The 20204-nt window shown below is 42.3% G+C and overlaps 2 long non-coding RNA genes across 5 annotated transcripts; one reads left to right on the top strand and one right to left on the bottom strand.

Annotated features, from left to right (window-relative positions):
* Positions 1-7741: 7741 nt before the first annotated feature.
* On the bottom strand, positions 7742-9711 carry LOC307013032. Of its 2 annotated transcripts, XR_013800824.1 has the most exons (3): positions 9414-9711; positions 8943-9142; positions 7742-8774 (listed from the first exon to the last, which is right to left on the bottom strand). It is a non-coding gene; the product is annotated as an uncharacterized lncRNA (long non-coding RNA). The 2 variants fall into 2 exon arrangements; XR_013800825.1 differs by lacking the exon at positions 9414-9711 and having other exon boundaries at positions 8943-9403.
* Positions 9712-9819: 108 nt separating this feature from the next.
* On the top strand, positions 9820-17233 carry LOC307013041. Of its 3 annotated transcripts, XR_013800831.1 has the most exons (3): positions 9820-12823; positions 13361-15057; positions 17100-17233. It is a non-coding gene; the product is annotated as an uncharacterized lncRNA (long non-coding RNA). The 3 variants fall into 3 exon arrangements; XR_013800832.1 differs by lacking the exon at positions 9820-12823 and having other exon boundaries at positions 13005-13999; XR_013800833.1 differs by lacking the exon at positions 9820-12823 and having other exon boundaries at positions 13005-15057.
* The last annotated feature ends 2971 nt before the right edge of the window (positions 17234-20204 follow it).

The raw sequence follows: 20204 nt of genomic DNA, 5'->3' as shown, positions 1-20204 counted from the left end.
AGAGGAAGCCTGCTCGTCTGAAGTAGATGATATCAGGCCTGAAGACAGCGCCTCCAGAGCCAGTAACCATACAGTGGCTTCGTCTACCGTTTCTTCTGCGTGCAGGAGGGTGGAGGCTGAAAAGGCAGTACTGCTAGCTAAAGCAGCATCCTTAAAGAAGAAGCAGGCTCTTGAGGAAGAAGAAGCCTCTCTAATACAGCAGCAAGCAAAGCAGCTCCAGCAGCTCAAAGCTCAAAGAGAACAATTAGAGTTGGAGGCAGCTGTAGCTGAATGTGATGCAAAGTTAAAGGTGCTTGACGGGTATGAAGACCAGCAGGATGGTATGAGCAGCTACCTCAAACGCAGCCAACGTCATGGCAAGTCAGAGACATCTGGCACCGGATTCAGAACTGCTTCAAAACCAGCTAAATATGGTGAGAAACTTGCCTCAGCACACCTACTAAAAGGAACTGTCAAACCACGCCCAACAGAGTCAAGCATGTGGATGGACACGCAGGATGGAGCTTCTGATGCAGCACACGGACCGGGCCCCTGGGAAGGTCACCGTAGAGGAGAGGAGAGGGACAGCTATGATGTGATGCAGCGTCAAAGCCAGATTACATAGATGCTGGGAAGGCAGCACAACCTGTCTTATCTTCCCAAAAGAGACTTGCCTGTGTTCAAGGGAGACCCGCTCACCTACAAGTCCTTTATAAGAGCCTTCAACCATGTCATCGACAGCAAGGCAGAGAGCAGCAGCGATAAATTGTACTACTTGGAACAGTTCACCGGAGGGGAACCTCAAGAGCTTGTCCGCAGTTGTGAGCACATGGCGCCACAGAGAGGCTACAAAGAAGCCAGGGCTCTACTCCAGAAACATTATGGTGACGAACTTAAGATTGCTACCGCCTATATGGATAAAGCTCTAAAGTGGCCACAGATCAGATCTGAAGACGGAAAAGCTCTGAATACCTATGCCCTTTTCCTGATTACGTGCCGTAATGCCATGGAGGACATAGAGTATATGGACGAAATGAACAATCCAACTAACATGAGAGTCGTCGCCTCAAAGCTCCCATACAACGTGAAAGAAAGATGGAAGAGTGCTGCTTTCGAGGTTCAAGAGAAAAAGGGACGAAGAGCAAGGTTTACAGACCTAGTGACCTATATATACAGACAATCACAAATGGCTAACGACCCCCTCTTTGGAAGCATGCATGATACCAGGACAACTACGGAGGGAAAAGTCAAAGCTACGGCCACGGACTCTAAAGCTTGGAAGTCAGGCTGGCAAAGGGGAAGCAATTTTGCCACAGCTGTCGCTCTAATGAGTGAAGAGAAAACACCGCCCTCAAACTTAGAGTAGGCTACAGCCCCTCAGCCGCAAAGTCTGTCAATGCTTTTCAAAAACCCTGTTTGTTCTGCCATAGAGACCACACACTCGATTCCAGCAGAATCATCAAAGAGCAACAATCGAAAGACAGGATTGAGTTTCTGAAAGTTAAAGGCCTCTGTTTTGGATGTCTTACACAGGGACACCTTAGCAGAAACTGCAATAAAAGGATGACCTGTCAAGTCTGCTCCCTAAGACACCCAGGAATTTTGCATGTTGAGAAGGACAGTGCTACATTTAGAAAGCCAGATGAGAACATCTCAAATGGTCTCGTGTCACTGACGCAGGAAACATGTGGATACACTGGGGCCGAAGAATGTGTACTGGCTATAGTACCGGTAAAAGTCAAGTCCAGTAAAAGTGAGAAGGTTGTGGAGACGTATGCCTTCATGGACCCAGGAAGTACGGCGACTTTCTGCACTGAATCAATGAAGACACAGCTGAACGTTCGAGGCAAGAAAACTACGATCCTACTCCGAGCTATGGGTCAGGAGAAGCCAGCCCAAAGTTGTATCTTGTCGGACCTGGTAGTGTGTGGGCTTGAAGAAAGGAAGTACATTGAACTCCCTAAGGTCTTTACATGTAAAGATATACCGGTCAAGAAAGGAAACATCCCCCTGCAGGAAGACCTAAAGAAGTGACCATATCTGAAGGAGGTGAAAATCCCAAGAAAAAAGGAGAAGTCACCATGCTTATAGGAACCAATACCCCTAAAGCTTTGGAGCCATGGCAGGTGATAAACAGCATCGGAGACGGGCCCTATGCAGTTAAGACTGCCCTTGGATGGGTAGTGAATGGGCCGAGGAAGACAGATGATGGCAGCAAGGAAGCGGATGGAGTTGTGAGCCACATTACAGCCAACCACATCTCCATAGCTACCATAGAGGAACTGTTGATCAAGCAATATAACACAGACTTCTCAGAACTCAGCTGTGAAGACAAAGAAGAGATGTCCCAGGAGGATCATCAGTTCATGCGGCCAGTGGTAAAATCTGCAGAGTTAAGGGATGGGCACTACTGCATTGGTTTACTACTGCATTGGTTTACTACTGCATTGGTTTACCACTGCGAAACGAGACAGCTAAAATGCCAGACAACCGCTGCATGGCAGAGCAACGTGCCACAAGTCTCCAAAGAAAGCTCAGCAAAAACCCGGACCTGTACAAAGATTACAAGGAATTCATGACGGGTATAATTGGAAAAGGCTACGCTGTCAACATTCCCATAGAACAGTTAAGCCGAGAAGATGGACGTGTGTGGTACATACCTCATCACGGTCTCTACCACCCAAAGAAAAACAAGATAAGAGTAGTGTTCGACTGCACCTTCACATATCAAGGAACCTCACTTAACGATCAGCTGCTACAAGGACCTGACCTCACAAACTCCCTTGTTGGTGTCCTTCTGAGGTTCAGAGAAGAGCCTATTGCTTTGATGGCCGACATTGAGGCGATGTTCTACCAGGTCAAAGTCGCTGACCAAGATGCTGATCTTCTGCGTTTCCTATGGTGGCAGGATGGTGATCTGAATAAACCGATGGAAGACTACCGAATGACAGTGCACCTGTTCGGAGCTACATCATCTCCCACCTGTGCATCATATGCACTAAGAAGAACAGCACAAGATGGAGGAGGCAAAACAACACCCGCGGTGGTGGAAACGGTTCTCAGAAACTTTTATGTGGATGACTGTTTAAAGTCTGTGGATTCAGAAGATCATGCTGTTGCTTTGGCCAGGGACCTCAGACATCTGTGCGCCAGTGGAGGCTTCAGGCTGACAAAGTGGGTCAGCAACAGTAGGGCCGTCCTGTCGTCCATCCCTAAAGAAGACAGAACAACGGAAGTCAAAGATCTTGACCTGAACTCTAAGCAGCTTCCTATGGAAAGAGCCCTTGGTACTCAGTGGTGCACTGAATCAGACACCTTCAGGTTCAAAGTGCAACCACAGGCCAAACCAGCTACAAGACGAGAAATCATGTCCATCGTTAGCTGCATCTACGACCCCCTCGGGTTCCTGGCCCCATTGGTACTGCCAGCGAAGCTCCTTCTGAGAGACCTTTGCAGGGAAAAGAGAGGTTGGGATGAGAAGATAGACAGTGGGCAGGCCCAGAAATGGATGAAGTGGCTGGCCGACCTTGAGCGGCTGTCATTGTTTATGTGCAGAGATGAGTCAAACCGGCAGGGTTTGAACCCCTGAAGATGGCACAGCTCCACTGCTTTTCCAATGCCAGCATGGATGCATATGGAACAGCTACCTACATCGTGCAAACAACCAAGGCAAAATAAAGGTTTCCTTGCCGATCGGAAAGTCCAGAGTCGCTCCACTGAAACACATCACCATCCTGAGAATGGAGTTGACAGCAGCAGTCGTCGCTGTCAAGGTCGACAAGATGCTAAAAAGAGAGCTTCAGGTTAAGCTGGAGCAATTTATCTTCTGGACAGACAGTGCTACTGTACTGAAGTATATTGAAAACAAAAACGGACTTCCAGTAAAAGAATATAAGTTCGTAAAGTTGCTTAATTATGTTTAGATTATATGGCCCTATTTAAGTTTAATTTTAGTAATTGGTATGCTCCCCGCCTAGCCAATTAGGATCCGGAAATGTAGGAGCCATATGTTAAAGTGTATAGTCTGATATTTTTGAATGTTGTAGTCCTTTGTTGTTAGTGCTATTGTATTATTTATTTGAACCAGCCGTGTGAAATTAACGGCATAGACGACCGCAGCTGTTCGTGATTACGAGACGTTATAACCGACGGCAGCTGCTGGTGATTGGGGGGGGGGGGTGAGAAGGAGAAAGAAGCACCGAGCAACATAGTTTTTTGACCTGAGAGAATATGTGTTTGTATTTGATACTTTTTTGGGTAAGTAAAAAACAAACTATCCTGAGACGTATTTTGTCCGAGTCAAGCTTATTTGCTATCTGTGAGCCGAATTTTGGATTACTGGAACTACAAGTGCTTTGTTAATAATTCTATGGCTCGAAGTGGAGTTGAAAGAGATGAGTTTTCAGTCTGCGCCGGAAGATGTGTAAGCTTTCTGCTGTCCTGATTTCAATGGGGAGCTCATTCCACCATTTTGGAGCCAGGATAGCAAACCGACGTGTTTTTGCTGATGGGAACTTGGGTCCCCCTCGCAGTGCGGGTGCAGCGAACTGTTTTGAGTGCATGTGCTGGGGTGTACGGTTTAACCATGTCCTGGATGTAGGAAGGGCCAGATCCATTCGCAGCATGGTACGCAAGTAACATTGTCTTGAAGTGGATTCTAGCAGTTACCGGAAGCCAGTGAAGGGAGCGGAGGAGCGGCGTGGTGTGGGAGAATTTAGGAAGCTTGAAGACCAGACGAGCAGCTACATTCTGGATGAGCTGAAGAGGTCGGATGGCACATGCAGGTAGACCAGCCAGGAGGGAGTTGCAGTAGTCTAGGCGTGAGATGACGAGAGCCTGGACCAGAACCTGCGTCCCTTTCTGGGTCAGCTGGGGACGTATTCTCCTGATGTTGTAAAGAGTGTATCTGCAGCAGAGGGTTGTAGCAGCTATGTTTGCAGTGAAGGACAGTTTGTTATCTAGTGACACACCCAGATTCCTTGCAGTCTGAGTGGGGGAAACAATAGAGGTGCCGATGTTGATTGTTAGGTCAAGAGTGGGACAATCTTTTCCCGGAAGGAAAAGCAGTTCAGTCTTGTCAAGGTTGAGCTTGAGGTGATGAGCAGACATCCACTGGGAGATGTCAGATGCGTGCGACGACCTGGGTCTCTGAGCGGGGAAAGGACAGAATTAATTGGGTGTCGTCAGCATAGCAGTGGTATGAAAAACCATGCGGGCTAATGACAGATCCGAGCGAATTTGTGTACAGGGAGAAGAGGAGGGGACCGAGAACAGAGCCCTGAGGGACCCCTGTAGTTAATTGACAAGGGTTGGACTCCGACCCTCTCCAAGTTACCCTGTAGGTGCGGTCTTTGAGGTATGAGGTGAGGAGGGAAAGTGCAGAGCCTGAAATTCCAAGTTCTTGGAGAGTGCGAAGGAGGATCTGATGATTCACCGTGTCAAATGCAGCAGACAGGTCCAAAAGGATGATGACAGAGGATAGGGAGGCTGCTTTAGCAGTGTGCAGTTCCTCAGTGACAGCAAGGAGGGCAGTTTCTGAGACCTCTCCCCCGCGGGACAGCGCATAATCATAACCTCTACAGCACATCAATCTGCTGCTGAGCGCAATATTGTCTAGCTGCAGCCGCAGCAAGTACACAAACTACACGACACACCCACCTAACACAACACTACGGTGAATGAGAGACATTGATACCGTACAAGGCAGATTAAAAACGAATTGCAAATGTTATTGTAGCGTTTTTTTTTTAGTACATATTGTAACAGGACTGGGCAGATAAAGAGGAAAGTGGTAGTGCAGCAATCACGACAGAGGCAGTGTTCAAATCCAAAAAAGGCTTTTTTGCTATCAAACTCCAAAAATACCTTCCATTAAACAAAGGCTAACGTAGCCGGGCCGCTAACCGACTTACCAGCTTACAAAAACGTTTCCTTACACTGAGAGCCTCCTGCTCCCTCCATGTGCCACACCCGACTGAGCAACTCTGGGCCTTTCTCACTTCGGTTAAATGGATTCCTTGCGTCCCTCACTTGCGTCGTTTCCCTGTGACTAGTCCCTCCCACCAGGGAAGCATGGAGAGATGCAAGGAAACCACGAGAAGCAGGGAAATTAGTTTGAATAGCAATGGGACGTCCTTTCCTCCGGAGCGTCACGTGAAGCGACGTCCGTTTGTGATGACGCTGCACAGCTGATCGTCTGACAGCAGCCAGCTCTGTCCCCGTTATTTCCATACACACCCCCGCCTCTGTTAGTACATATTTACTGACACAAACATTTGTATCATCTGTTGTAGACCCAAATAAATAAAATAAAATAAGTAGGGATGCACCGAATATTCGGCCGCCGAAAATTATCGGCCGAAAATGGTTAAAAAGGCTCTTTCGGCTTTCGGCCGAAAGGGTTTTAGCACCGAAAAAATATCACCGAATGTCAGAGAACAGGGTTACGTTGGTAAGCTAACGTGTTGTTGTGATGACGTAATCAAAACGCGGCGACAAGTACGGCGCGCGACCATGCTCGCGGCTGGCTCACAGCCAACATGTCTGCCGCTTGGAGATATTTAAAAATATCAGAGAAAGAGGCGCGGATTGCGATTTGTAAAACGTGTTCAGCTGACATTTCTCGAGGGGGTGTAACTGCAAAGACTTTCACCACTTCGGGATTACTCCACCACTTGAAATCAAAACATCCGGACAAATATGCGGAGTAAGATCAAATCACAAGCACTGACAGCGAGAGACTGTTCAGCGCTGCATCTCATGTGCTTGATGAGAAGAGGAACAGACTTATGGCTGATAAAGCAGAGAAGCTACTGTTCATTAAAAAGAACCTCCCACTTTTCCTTAATAAGTAGACAAGGCTGGCTTATCATAAGCTTATCTAGTTCTACATGTCTACTCTATACCCACTTTCCTGAACAATTTTCATTGTGAGTTATAATTCACCATCTCAGGTTATCATTAGTGGGAAATGACAGCAGCACAGTGTTCAATATATTGTACTTTCGGTATCCAAATGATACAATGTTGTTTACATTGCTCATGAGGACAGACCACCTTTATTATTTTGCAGATTCTTGAAATTGTAATTTAATTTGTAATTGATTGTGGATTTTGTATCCAGTTTTCACTTTATGTATCTTTATACAATGTTTACTACTTTGCTTATGAGGACAGACAGCCTTATTTACAGATTCTTGAAATTCAATTGTAATTTCATTTGTAAATAGTTACATTCATGTGGATTTATCCATTTTGCACATTTGTATGCATGCAGTTATAGGTGCATTTGTTGTTGGTGAAGGCCTGGCTGTTACAGTCTTTTTTTACACTATTTTGTTGTAGGCCTACTGGCCTAGATGTTTATGTAGTTTTAAAGCACCTTGGCTTTGTTCTGAATGCACTTTGTTGTAGTTATCTTACAGAGAAAAGAAAATGCACTTGACTTGGAATGAATGTACTGTATGCATTCAAAAGTGCTGAATAAATGTTTTATGGACCCATAATAGTGATTATTATTTAAGTTAAGCGTTGCCATAATCATGTCTTTTTCCATAATCAGGTAGCTGAACAACATTGGTAAAAAATGTATACATTATATATATATATATATATTTCTATTAATCATTTTTTGGCCTTTCGGCATTCGGTTTTCGGCCAACTGTTTCCTATTTTCGGTATCGGTTTCGGCCAAGAATTTCCCATTCGGTGCACCCCTAATTATAATGCAGTGTGATGTAAACAACAAAAAGTACCACAGACGTATGCTTAATTTATATTTATTCATCAACCAACCACATCAATAACATTGTTTTTAAAACAATAAAATGGTCCTCTCTGGCAATGGTTTACTTATGTGTTTCACCACAATACAAGTAAAAGGCCACCATAAGGGTGTATGTCTTGACTCTAGAGCGTTGGGGTTAGTCTAACATGAAAAGCATGGACAACAGAACATAAAATCAAGTTATGCAAACGGTTATAACATACAGTATTAAGAAATCATACAACACAAAAAAAAAATTATGATTTAACTATGTATATTAAACATGTACATTCTATGTGTAAATCAAATATAACAATTTATAACAATGTATTATTTGGTTTTGAGAACAACAATGAGGTGATTCACCAAATAAACTATTTGTTGTTTATCTCAATGTCCCTAATTATACATCCTAAAAGACTGTGCATTGTACATGTTGATTGAAGTACTTCAATCAATCAGGTTAATAGCTGGAAACCAAAAAGGAAATATAACTGACAAAGCAATTAAAGCAAGTAACGCAAAAGAAACAAAAATGAACAATTAGAGGAAAGCTGTTATTGGCCTGCGGTGTAACAGGTGCAGTCATATAAAGTTAATGACAGGTAAATCCTATAAGAGATCGAAAATAATAATGCATAGGCATCCCGTTCTGGGAAAAAAGGGAAAAACCTCCTGCTCTTGGACAATGATGTGCTCACCAAGTTGTATGGTAACCAGCAAGATATACTTGGAGATTTAGGAATTTACATTCTAGTGTTTCAAAAAGGATCAAAAGTGAATGGTTCATTGCTCAGGATGAATTCCAGGGACGCTGAGCATTTTCTTCAATACAATTTAAGTTGTGTACAAGTGAAATGTTTGGCCTGATGCTGCGGCATAGGGAAAAGTCATATGGTCAACATATTCAAGGGTGATCTTCCGTTGAGGAGTATGAATACAATCTCTAAATATAAAGTCAGCAAAGTATTTAAATTTCTGATAGCACATCAAGTCTTGGCGGATATTCGTGCTTGAGAGCAGCAGCAATCTGGGGAAATACAGAGAAACGAAAAAGAGGGGCAGATCAGAAACCAAATTTGAGGTTTTTGAATACACAATGTATGTTTAGCATTAATGAATACAAAAGTAACAGCAGCATGTCTAGGTTGAGGCGAAATCAACAAAGATACTGTACATTAATTCATAAGTAAATTACCTAAATTATGTTTCCTTCTTCATCTTCACTGGTGTCTGGACTGCTTAGGCCACTTTGACTTTCCTCTTCATGTTGAAGGAAACAAGCATCAGGACCTAAAGCAGTCTTGTACTGCTGCAGTACCACCTGCAACCTCTCCAACGCCTTAGCATGCTTCCTTCTTAGGGTGCACCCAAGTCCTCCATTCCCCTTGTCTACATCTGAAAATACACAAAATATTGTTATATGGACATACTATAAAGTAAGATTGCTTCACGAGGCCAGAGCACTTCAATGGAGTATATTCTCTCCCATGTACATATAAAGATGATTGTCACTGTCAAGGGACTTCATTATGTAAAATGGCCGGGTCGAATGGGCAAAGGCCATTATACTCCATCCAATTTCTGTGACCAAGAATTATTTGGGCTGACTTTTTTTCCTTTAAAACTCATACTTTACAAGGTAGGTTAAGTTTTGCATTCAACTTACCTTCCTCAGCCACCTTATTTTTTAGAGCAACTGCCATGTTCTGCAACCATGTGCAATGCTGTGCCATCTCCCACAATAGGATGCCTTTCTCCTCTTGCAGTCTCCGTGTAAGTATGACTTGATTAAGTATATTTTTCTTGGCTGTAAACTTAGCTAAAATCCGATCACAGTTATGTATATACATGAATCACATTTTCATTATAGCATAACAATATGTTTAAAACTCCAAACATGTACTTTCAAAATAATCAAATGTATACACAATAAGAAAACTTAAGGTATACCCTTAAACTAGATGAACGTTCTAACACTCTACATCAGGGGTTTTCAAAGTGTGGGTAGATGAGCCTCCCCTCAGAGAACATAAGAACAGCCGCACCCCCCTCCCAATTATTATTGCTGTTATTATTATTATTATTATTATTGTTGTTGTTGCTATAATGCAGGGGTATTCAATTGCATTTCAAAGAGGTCCAGTAAGAGAAAATGTAATTAAATGCTCTGTTTTCGCTGTCTACCTTCCGCCATTTGAAATTACTCCGACTGTTTCTCTCCTCTTGTCGTGTGTGTGTGTGTGTGTGTGTGTGTGTGTGTGTGTGTGTGTGTGTGTGTGTGTGTGTGTGTGTGTGTGTGTGTGTGTGTGTGTGTGTGTGTGTGTGTGTGTGTGTGTGTGTGTGTGTGTGTGTGTGTGTGTGTGTGTGTGTGTGTGTGTGTGAATCTATCGTGCTGACTGCACCGATTTGATTGGCTGAGTAGCGTCACCTCCTTAAAACATTAAACAATTACTTTTTTAAACCTTTTTATTTGTATGTTTTAAACATATTGTATACAACTCCCCCACTACTTGGACTATTCCTTGCACCCCTCTAGAATAAGCCCGAATGGTCTCAACCATATTGCATCAGTATCGTGCACTTGTTATTATAACAAGATCGCAAGGACACTGGTAGCGATCGGAAAATTTAGTGTTGTTCAGTTTGTGTGTTGTGGAACATGCGTGTCCGTGCATGAAAATATACCACACACCCAATTACAATTTCATATTCAATTCTCTAACCTGGAAGTTAATACAGTTGTTAAAGTTGGAACAGCCTGTGGGCAGCCGTTCTTCCTTGCATGTCAGTCGCCGACATCTTCTTACAGAGGACAGGCACATCTAGCTGCAGCACGACCCGTATATTTCCGCACGCCGTGTTCTCAAGACATATTTTTTTTAACATTTTCAACATGGTGGATAAATCCTTATATGCTCCCGGCAACAAACTGAACGTCAACTTTGCCTCCTTATTACACTCACCCCTACTTTAGTGGGAACAATGAGTCTGCGTCTTTGATGCACACAGGAATAAACGCAGATCATCCTCTGGCTGCAGCCTTGACCGGCACTTGCTTTTGATCAAAGTCAATGCGGAAAACCTGCACTCACACAGGTAGGTGGAGGTCAAGGGAATGAGCACTTTTACAGCCTTTTTGGCGAGGTGGGGGAACTCGGTCTCCACAGACAGCCACAAGTGGGCAAGTGTCACTTTACTCGTCTTTTTCTCGTTCTTTTGTGTCTCACGCTGCGCCTCCCCTGAAGCTCTCTGGCGCCCCCCAGGTGAGGGGCGCCTCACACTTTGAAAACCGCTGCTCTACATGATATGTGCATAACTCAGCAAGGTATACCTTCATATAACAGAACTTCAAATTAATTATTGTGTGTTTGACGGCTGCCGGCGGATCCTGAAAATAGCTGTGCATTTAATCTTAAAACAACCAAATTTATAACAATAACAATTCTATACCACGTGGCGCTGCTCTGTTGCAAGTACGGTGAGTTCACACTTTCTTTTCTTCTTCTATTTAACCCTGCATGCTAATAATTTGTGTGTGTGTTGTATTTTAAATATAAATGTGTGTGGACATTGTACTTTGGATAGGTGTCTTGTTGCGTTTTCATGTAGGTGTCTCTTGTTACGTTAGTAGTTAGTTAGCCTATGACGTAAGGGTATTTATGCCCATTTAACGATTTTTGTTAAGATCTATGAGACATAGCGAGTCGGTTAAGCACCGAGTAAGTGAAAACCAACAAGGCATAGCGTGTTAACTCAGGGTTAAGTAACTGCAGTCAGTGCTAGTCGAAAACAGTTGAGAACTGTTTTTTAAAAAAGTCCTTTTTGAGGAAAAGGCTTGGTTAAGGTCAAAGCCTTTATCAGTGGTTAAACTGTTCTGTTTTCAACCGGGATATTGCAGGGTGGATTACGGTAATCGGAGTTACAGCAGCAGTACATTAATATGACGACGGTCTGTTAATAGTCGCTGATAGGTCTCCATATTGGTCCCGTCCTAACGTGTCTAAACAGCAACAGATAACCAATAGTGGACTATAAAGTCAATTATTACATAGACAGGTTTATGGCTTGTGCGTAAGGGTTCCTAACTTTAAGTGATGATATAATCTTGTTTACACCCCACATGTTGGAAAACAAACACAGGGCAGTCGCCATTTTGTGAGATGCAAATTCAAAGCACTCCTTTGTTTGTGCTTATATGCAGCTGGTTGCAGGAGATTAAGCATTTTTCTAGGCATTCCATCTTGTAAAGAACATCATACTTCTTGTCAGAGTTAGAACTATTGGAAGTATTTTTTGTTTGCAAGTGTGTATTGGCGGTTTTTGAGATATTCTTGTTTGCAAGTGTGTATTGGCGGTTTTTGAGATATTCTTGTTTGCAAGTGTGTATTGGCGGGGTTTTTTTTATATTCTTGTTTGCAAATATGTTTTGGCGGTTATGTGCTGTGTTGTTTAACCCAGCGCCGTATAGACTGAGAGTTACGTCATCTCCGTTCACTCCAATGGACCACTTTTTTACAGCAATGGCGGATCGTGGAGCCTCTCAATCGTTCCCCGGAAGTTAGCGCCAAGGCTAGCAGAGCTGTAGAGTTGCAGCATAATAAACTGTTCGTGACCGAATTTTAAAGGTAAGAAGAAGTTTAAAGATTTATATTGCGGATATTATCAGTACATCTGAGTCAAATTAACATGTGTATTAAAGGATGTCAGTGGATTATCCCTAAATTAGTAGATTTAGGGAACGTTTACAGATAACAGATAAAGCTAGGATAACGGATCAAGTTAGCAACACACGTTGAACAGCCTTTTAATTGTAAATTCCGTTCTCTTAATGTCATTTCGTCCAACGTTGTTGAATTAGAGAAGAGGGGCTTCTAAACGGGATTGTATGCGGGGGTGGAGGGAGTTAAATATTAGATAAATATAACTTTGGTGCGTGTAAGAGTGAGTGTTTTTAGCAGAGCCATATTGTGTCCTTGTGATTATGTTGATCATTACCTGTCTGTATAATGTTGTAGCTCAGCTGATTTTGGATTGATGGCAAAGGGAGAGGGACTTAAGTGAGAGTGAAAACACAAGGTAAGTTTAATACTACTGTTTTATATAAGTAAGCATACTAAACATGTATTCTATCACTGTATTATATAAGTAATCTTGTTAGTAACCTACTGTATGGCAGGTGGAGGGGCAGTGATGTTACAGGTGGAGGAGCAAAACTGCAAGACTGCAAACTCAAAAGACAGAGAAATCAAAATTTGTTCTCCAGAGAAGAGGTTGATTTCACTTCAATTTTTTATTTCATATTTTCTAAAGATGTGGAAATGGCAACAAAAAAAAACTTGAGAGCTGCAACCAAGACAACTGTAACAACATGAGTAGAGAGCCACCAAGGTTTTTCAAGTCCCTCTCTTACTCCATTTTGCCAACCCAAACTTCCAGCAAACAACAAAAACACCTTGCTTGTTTTTGTTGTTTGCGCTCCTCTGGCTGGGTGCTGGCAGGTGGAGGGCAGTGATGTTGGCAGGTGGAGGGGCAGTGATGTTACGGGTGGAGGGGCAGTGATGTTAGCTGTTACACACCAGGCTCAAACTTAACACATTGCATCCTTCTTTGCAGTGTCCTTATTCCTGGAAGGGGAATCTGCAATTCCTGCGGAGTTTTGTAACCCGTTGGTCCGCACGCAAAGCACATTTTTAAAGCCTTCTTAATTGTCTCATTGCTCCATTTCATCCCCTTTGTGGTGAGTCTGCCTAATGCCTTAAGTTGGTCTTTTGAAAACGTTTTCTTATATTTGTTGTCCCTAATTTTCATTGTTTTCTTGAGAGCTGCATTTTCCTTCCTGATTTTTCTTAGTGCAGACTTTGCTTTTTTGGTGATTCCTTCTTGGCTCTTTAATTTTCTCTTTAATTTTTTTAATAGATCTGTTTGACTGGCTGCTGGTTCCCTCGTATGCTGACTGGCTGCTGGTTCCCTCGTATGCTGACTGGCTGCTGGTTCCCTCGTATGCTGACTGGCTGCTGGTTCCCTCGTATGCTGACTGGCTGCTGGTTCCCTCGTATGCTGACTGGCTGCTGGTTCCCTCGTATGCTGACTGGCTGCTGGCTGAGTGGGTGGTGTCCACCCTCCCTGTCTCTCATCACTAGCCATGTCCTCTCTTTCTTCACCCTCACTTTCCTTTCTCTCAGTCTCCTCATCCCCTCACTTTCCTTTCTCTCAGTCTCCTCATCCCTTCTTCCCTCAATCTTTGAGACTAATGTAAGTAGAAGACATGGCACTGTAGATTTTTGAACATTTAAAATATTATACCACTTAAAAATAAGAAATATGACTTTTGTTACTAAGAGTTCATACTTATTATACCTGTGTCACCTTTCACACTATAGCTGTGATCATGAGCTATGGGCTTTGTAGACCAGGTCCAGGGGTGAATCGTGGTGCAGGGGCCCTTCTCTTTTTGACCACAGGGCGATGCACGAAGATGGTGGGTATCAGGCGCGCCAGATTCATTTTAGAAGTGGGGGGGGCAAAAAAAGTGTGTGTGTACTGTATGGCCCCATCCCAAACCACGCCTTACACCCTACCCCTACACACTCCCCCTCCGTGACGGAGTGACATGCTCCCTCCTGTCAGATGGAGGGAGTAAATACAGCGGCAAGCTTTGGGACAAACTCCCCTCTCTCCGGCAGAAACAGGAAATACCGTAATATGTAGGCCTAACAACGGTTTCAAATCAGCATCTCTTTGGCAAAAAATGTAAATGAATAGCTCAAATAAAACTCCAAACATCTTTAATTGTGTTTTTTGTAAAGCTCTTTTAGTTTTAAACCTGATGTTTATAAGCTTCTTAGTTTTTGCAACAGTCTCTAAATATACACAACTTTATAATAAAATGCACACATTTACCTTTTTCTAGACTACAGGTATGATCCTAAGTAAAAAAAAATGAGGTTATCATGAGGTTGTTAACATCGCAATTTATCACTTTAGTGGTTTTGCAAATAATTAACCACTCTCTGATTTTGTACCATTCTGCGTTGTACCTTCTCTTTGCCCAAATAATCTACTAGCGGTCTCCTTTTTTCCGATAGTTAGCTGTACAGCTTTACCCGCCTCAATGTCCCGACAATAAACCTCCATGCAGTCGGAACCAGCCTATTTCGGTTCAACAACGGCGGCGGTGGGGGCGGCGGCGGTTTTGACAGTTTCTGCGGCCGCAGAGCTACTGCTTTTGGGTTCATCAGGCTTCGCTGTTTGAAGAAGGTCAAGGCTCCGGAGATGTGGATGTCAGGGATGTGACCTTCCAGTTGTTAAATGTAAGTTTAGATTGACTGTATTTAGTTTTCTTCTGCGCTGGTTCTTCTGACATGTTTGCAAGTGTAGGCTATATATTCTTTCTATCTAGGTTAATGGCTGACATACAGAACAACGTAACAAATAAAGTAAACAACGTAACAAATAAAAAAATCTAAGCTTTTTTATTGGTTGTAATTTACATGGATACATTTGAATGGTGTGACAATGTCCTATTTGATTGGGTTAAAATGTACATATTCTTCCTGTTATGTGTTATGTCTGCCTGCTTTATTTGACCTAATGCAAAATGACCTGCTCCATCGAAATCAGTCGCATTGACCCGAAGGCACATTTTGATTCCGAGCTTTTTAATGATATCAGGATTGTTTTTGTAGGCTACTCCAAATATTAAGCAAAATATGTCACATTATATAATGACTGTTACAGAGTCATCATTTTGAGAAAAAGGCCTTTAAAGTTTTCTCTTCTCTGGAATCCATCAATCTGATTGATTATTAGCGGAGCAAATGATCAAAATACTACGGAGGGAAGATATTTTCGTTTAGATTACTGCACTCACGGGAAACACCGGCTGTTGTTATGCCTGTTGTGACGTTAAGTTACTCCGTTCTCCGCTTGTTATGCCGTTACAAGCTTCAAACCTGTATTTATCATCTGAATTTGCCGAAACAATTTTAATATTCTGAAAGCCAAGACTTTGTTTATTTGAAATCAGATGAAAACAAACTGTAACGGACCCTGCCGTGTTATCTATGATTACTATGTGCCTTACATTCATAATTTCAGCGGGAGGGAGGGGGAGCAGCGCTGTGGAAGAGCAGAGCAGTGAGAGGCGAGCTGTGGTCTTCCCTTTACAAGCTTAAAAAATGCGTGTAGCTACTGAGATTGAATATATATAACAATAACAAATAACAAAATATACACAGCTAGATCAGATCGCGTTTTAGATGTGACTTTAGAGTAGAGGGGAATTATTGAAACAGGATTTTTACAGTGTTCCGCGCCGCGATACGTGTGTGTTTCTGTATTTTTGCGTTTGTGTGTATTGTGTTTGTTTCCTGGGGAAAACCCTCACGAGAAACACCGGCTGTTGTTATGCCTGCAGTGACGTTAAATTAGTCCGTTCTCAGCTTGTAATTATGCCGTTACAAGCTTCAAATTTGTCGGCCTATTTATCATCTGAATTTGCCGAAACAAGTTTAATATTCTGAAAGCCAAGAATTTGCTTAGGCCTATTTGAAATCAGATAAAAACCAACTGTAACGGACCCTGTCGTGTTATCTATGATTACTGTACCTTACATTCATAATTTCAGCGGGAGGGAGGGGGAGCGGCGCTGAGGAACAGCAGAGTGGTGAGTGAGAGCTGTCATCTTCCCTTTACAAGCTTCAAACATGCCTGTAGCTAGTGAGATTGAATATAACAATCAAAAATAACAAAATATACACAGCTAGATCAGATCGCGTTTTAGATGCGACTTTAGAATAGAGGGGAATTATTGAAAAGGGATTTGTACGTGGCATCTGCTGCTGCGAAAATGTGGGGCAGGGCTGAAAAGTGGGGGGGCCAATGGCCCCCTGGCCCCCCCGCTTCCGGCGCCCTTGGTGGGTATAGCCTCTGCTCTCAGCCTAGTCTTGCCCTTTTTTGTCTTGACAAACTGGTCTGCATCAAAATGTGCCTGCGGAGTGACTTGAGGTTACTTCACACACAGAACAACTCAGTTTTGTCTGCCCACATACATATTCCATAGTGGTTGAATACACGGTATTAGGAAACACTTTATAGTTACTGGACATGTTATACTCATTACATACTGCATATCAAATATGACCAAGAATGTGAGACAACTTTATAGAAATTAATATCACATCTGTTACTGATGCCATTTGTCATACTTTGTTAAACTCACAAATAATAAAGTTCCATAACTTCAGTTGGGAACAAAGACCACACCTTATCTCCCCAAGGCAATTTCCCATCCAATAGGTGTGCTATATAGGTGTGTATAACCCTTTCTCCTGTCTGTTACTCCCTCTTTCAGCACAAGAACCAGAGGGGGATTCAATGGAGCCTGAATACCTGCACTGAGACCCTCACCCTGCACCCTGAGTCTCAACTCTCAGTGTTTTTCAAGCCTTTCCCTGTTTTTTTGTATTAAACAAAACATTAAGCTTTCCCAATGGTGTGGTTTTCGTTTTGTGAAAAAGTGCAAATGCAGTGTTTGTATATGATATCCTCACATATTTTTTTGCTGTTGGTCGTGAAATTGCTCCTGCTGACTTGAGCAAGCCATTTTTTCCTCCGCTCTGTGTCAGTGGGGAAGCTGTACATTCGTACTCCTTTGTCGGAGCGATTTGAGCATCCCCAGGCAGCACAGCAAACCATGGTGGTGGCTAGGAGGCAGCACAGCAAACCAGGACAACACGGAGGAAAAGGCACAGACAAACTGCATGATATGCTATTCAATGTTTATTGAATTCCATGTATTTGCAATGGATGTTCCTACAACAACACAGTTAACATCATCATCATGCTGCTCCTGCTGCTGCTGCTAGTCCTTTGTCACCTGTCGGTCTCCTGTCCTTTCTGAAAGCCATAAAGCTGACATTAGTCATTTAGATAACTTGTGTCCTCAATTACCATGGGATTACTGAAACTACCATGAATTTAAGAAAATGGTAGAAATGAATCTAATCTGAATTTTGAAGCATTCCTTTAGATCCCCTCCCTCTAAATATATCAATAAACATTGGAAAGTGATGCTCCTGACTACCATACAAGTTTAAGAAGATAATATTGGTTTTAAAGAATTCAAAGCTATAAACAGCAACAGGCTCTTTAACCAAGGCACTGTTAGCCTAACATGTAAACTAGTTGTTCACACTAATCCTAATATTATCACTTAATATTAGCAATTTCTATTTTATTTTTTAAAACATATTGATGTAAATACATACACATATCGATTTGTTTTATAAATATTGCAAATCAAAACCTTTATTCACTAATAATTACCAAAAATCGTAGTTCTATCTCCTGTTATCTATGCAATCACATTGCCCCCCATGAACTTCCGGGGAACGATCCTCGTCTGCATGAACCTGGTGACGATAACCGTTTTTGGACTTCCGCTGTCGTAACTCTTCTATCTATATGGCGCTGGTTTAACCATAGTGTAATTTTCTTCCCATTTTTAAGATATTTTTACAACAGCGCTGGTAGGCCTACTACATAATTATTACACGGATAGAGGAAACACCTATTAGGGAAAGATACACTAACATTCTGAAGTTTAATTCTAAAGTGTATAAATGAACACAGGCATTGCCAGAATAGAATTGCAAAGTGGTTTCTAATTATAATATGAGAAACTTTACATAATAGTCTTTGATACTAGACTGTAGAATATTCAAACACCAATTTATTGAAGCTAACACAAGTTGTGACATTAGAGAATAATTTCATACATTTCGGTATGCACTGTACACGGTAGATTTAGATTGTAACCAGATTTCTAATTTTCATATTTCAAAGTCAAAACCATACACTGTACCATTTTTTTTTAAACATTTGCATAATTTGTATCTTTTAATTTACTTTATTAATATTTTACAAAAAACTTACAACTTAAAAAAAAAATATATATATATATAACTTCAAAATATATATATATAAAACTTAAAAAAAAAAAAAAAAACCTTTAGCAACTGAAAAAACAAAAAAAAAACAACCCAGATTTAAAGTTAAGTTCGGATGACATAGGATATTATTTATCAGGAACGAAGGTGCTAGTCGGAGGATTAGTGCTTCAATCTTTGATAACTTAATAATTTCATACGAATAGGAAGAGAGCATGTCACCGAAAGAAACTAAGTTGAGACCAGACGCAGAGCCAGGCTCAACTGCAGATATCAAGGAAAGGGTAAAAATCAGATCAGATGCTTTAACCTTTCCAATTAAAAGACAGAAGACATGAAGCCAAATAGAGAAACTGTTGGAACAGTGGCAAACAGAAGGACTGATTCCAGCAGATGATCAACCTGGACCAGCAAAAGCCCATAGAAGAGCAGTACTCGACTATGAGCATGAACAATGCCTACACCAGCTAACTATATGGAGGGAAGCTGAAGAAAGATTTATAAGAGTTACAAGTCTGATACTCCATCTGGAATATGCCAGCCTATTGGCACGCAGCATAAATGTGGTCCAAGTAGCAGACCTGCCAGTGAGGGAAGACATAGCAGAAAAAACAAAAGACGCTCCAGTTATCCAAACTCCGAAGCTGTATCTAAACCTGGCCGAAGTCCCTCCTCCCTTTCCAAATGTTGGAGAAGTCTTGCAGGTGAATGGAGTTTCCACGGACAAAAGTGACAAAGGATCGGAGTACTGAGTAAGAGTGCTAACCAGTAAATCAAAACACCTGATGGAAGAGAACATACGATTAGAAGAAATCACAGAAGAAAGAAGACGACAAAGAGAAACACAAAAGACAGAAATGGAAGCACTACAACTGAGACTCTTGAAGATACAAATAGCTGAGAAAGATACCGAAGCTAATAAAAACAAGAAAGCGGCAAGGCAAATGGCAGCTACATCAGAGATGGCCATAGAACCAGAAAAGGCAGGGCAGACACCTCAAACAGTTCAAGCTCAGGAAGAACCAGAGAAGGCAGGTCAGACTCCTCCAACAATTCAAGCACAGGAAGTGCCAGAGATTCAGATACAGCATCAACAAAAGGGAAAATGGAGAGAAGGCCAACGAACAAGACGAAGAACGGATGAAGGCTGCTACAAATGTGGTCAGCTGACACATTGGTCCAGAGAGTGCCCGCAGAACAGTACACCAAACAACGGCCCTCCATGCAGTTACCCCAGGGGAGGTTTCCATGACTACGAAAGAGGCGTGGGGTCCCAGGGATGTCAAAGAGGAACAGGATTTCCAAGCATGAACCAAATGCCACTGACAGCCTGGTATCAACCACAGCAATGAGGAAGCTCAGAAGGCCAGACCACCAGGTGATGCATCTTCAGCACAAGGGTATTTTGAAAACCAGCTACATTGAGCCATATCTGTCACCACAGGAGGGAGAGGTTTAATGTTATTTAAAAAATCGAGAGTAGAATATTGCGTTTACATATAAAGCAT

This window comes from Notothenia rossii, assembly GCF_949606895.1.
Source record: "Notothenia rossii genome assembly, chromosome: 1".
In the NCBI taxonomy this organism is placed as follows: Eukaryota; Metazoa; Chordata; class Actinopteri; order Perciformes; family Nototheniidae; genus Notothenia; species Notothenia rossii.
Note: the sequence above shows the minus strand (reverse complement) of the source record. Positions and strands in the feature narration are given on the sequence as shown.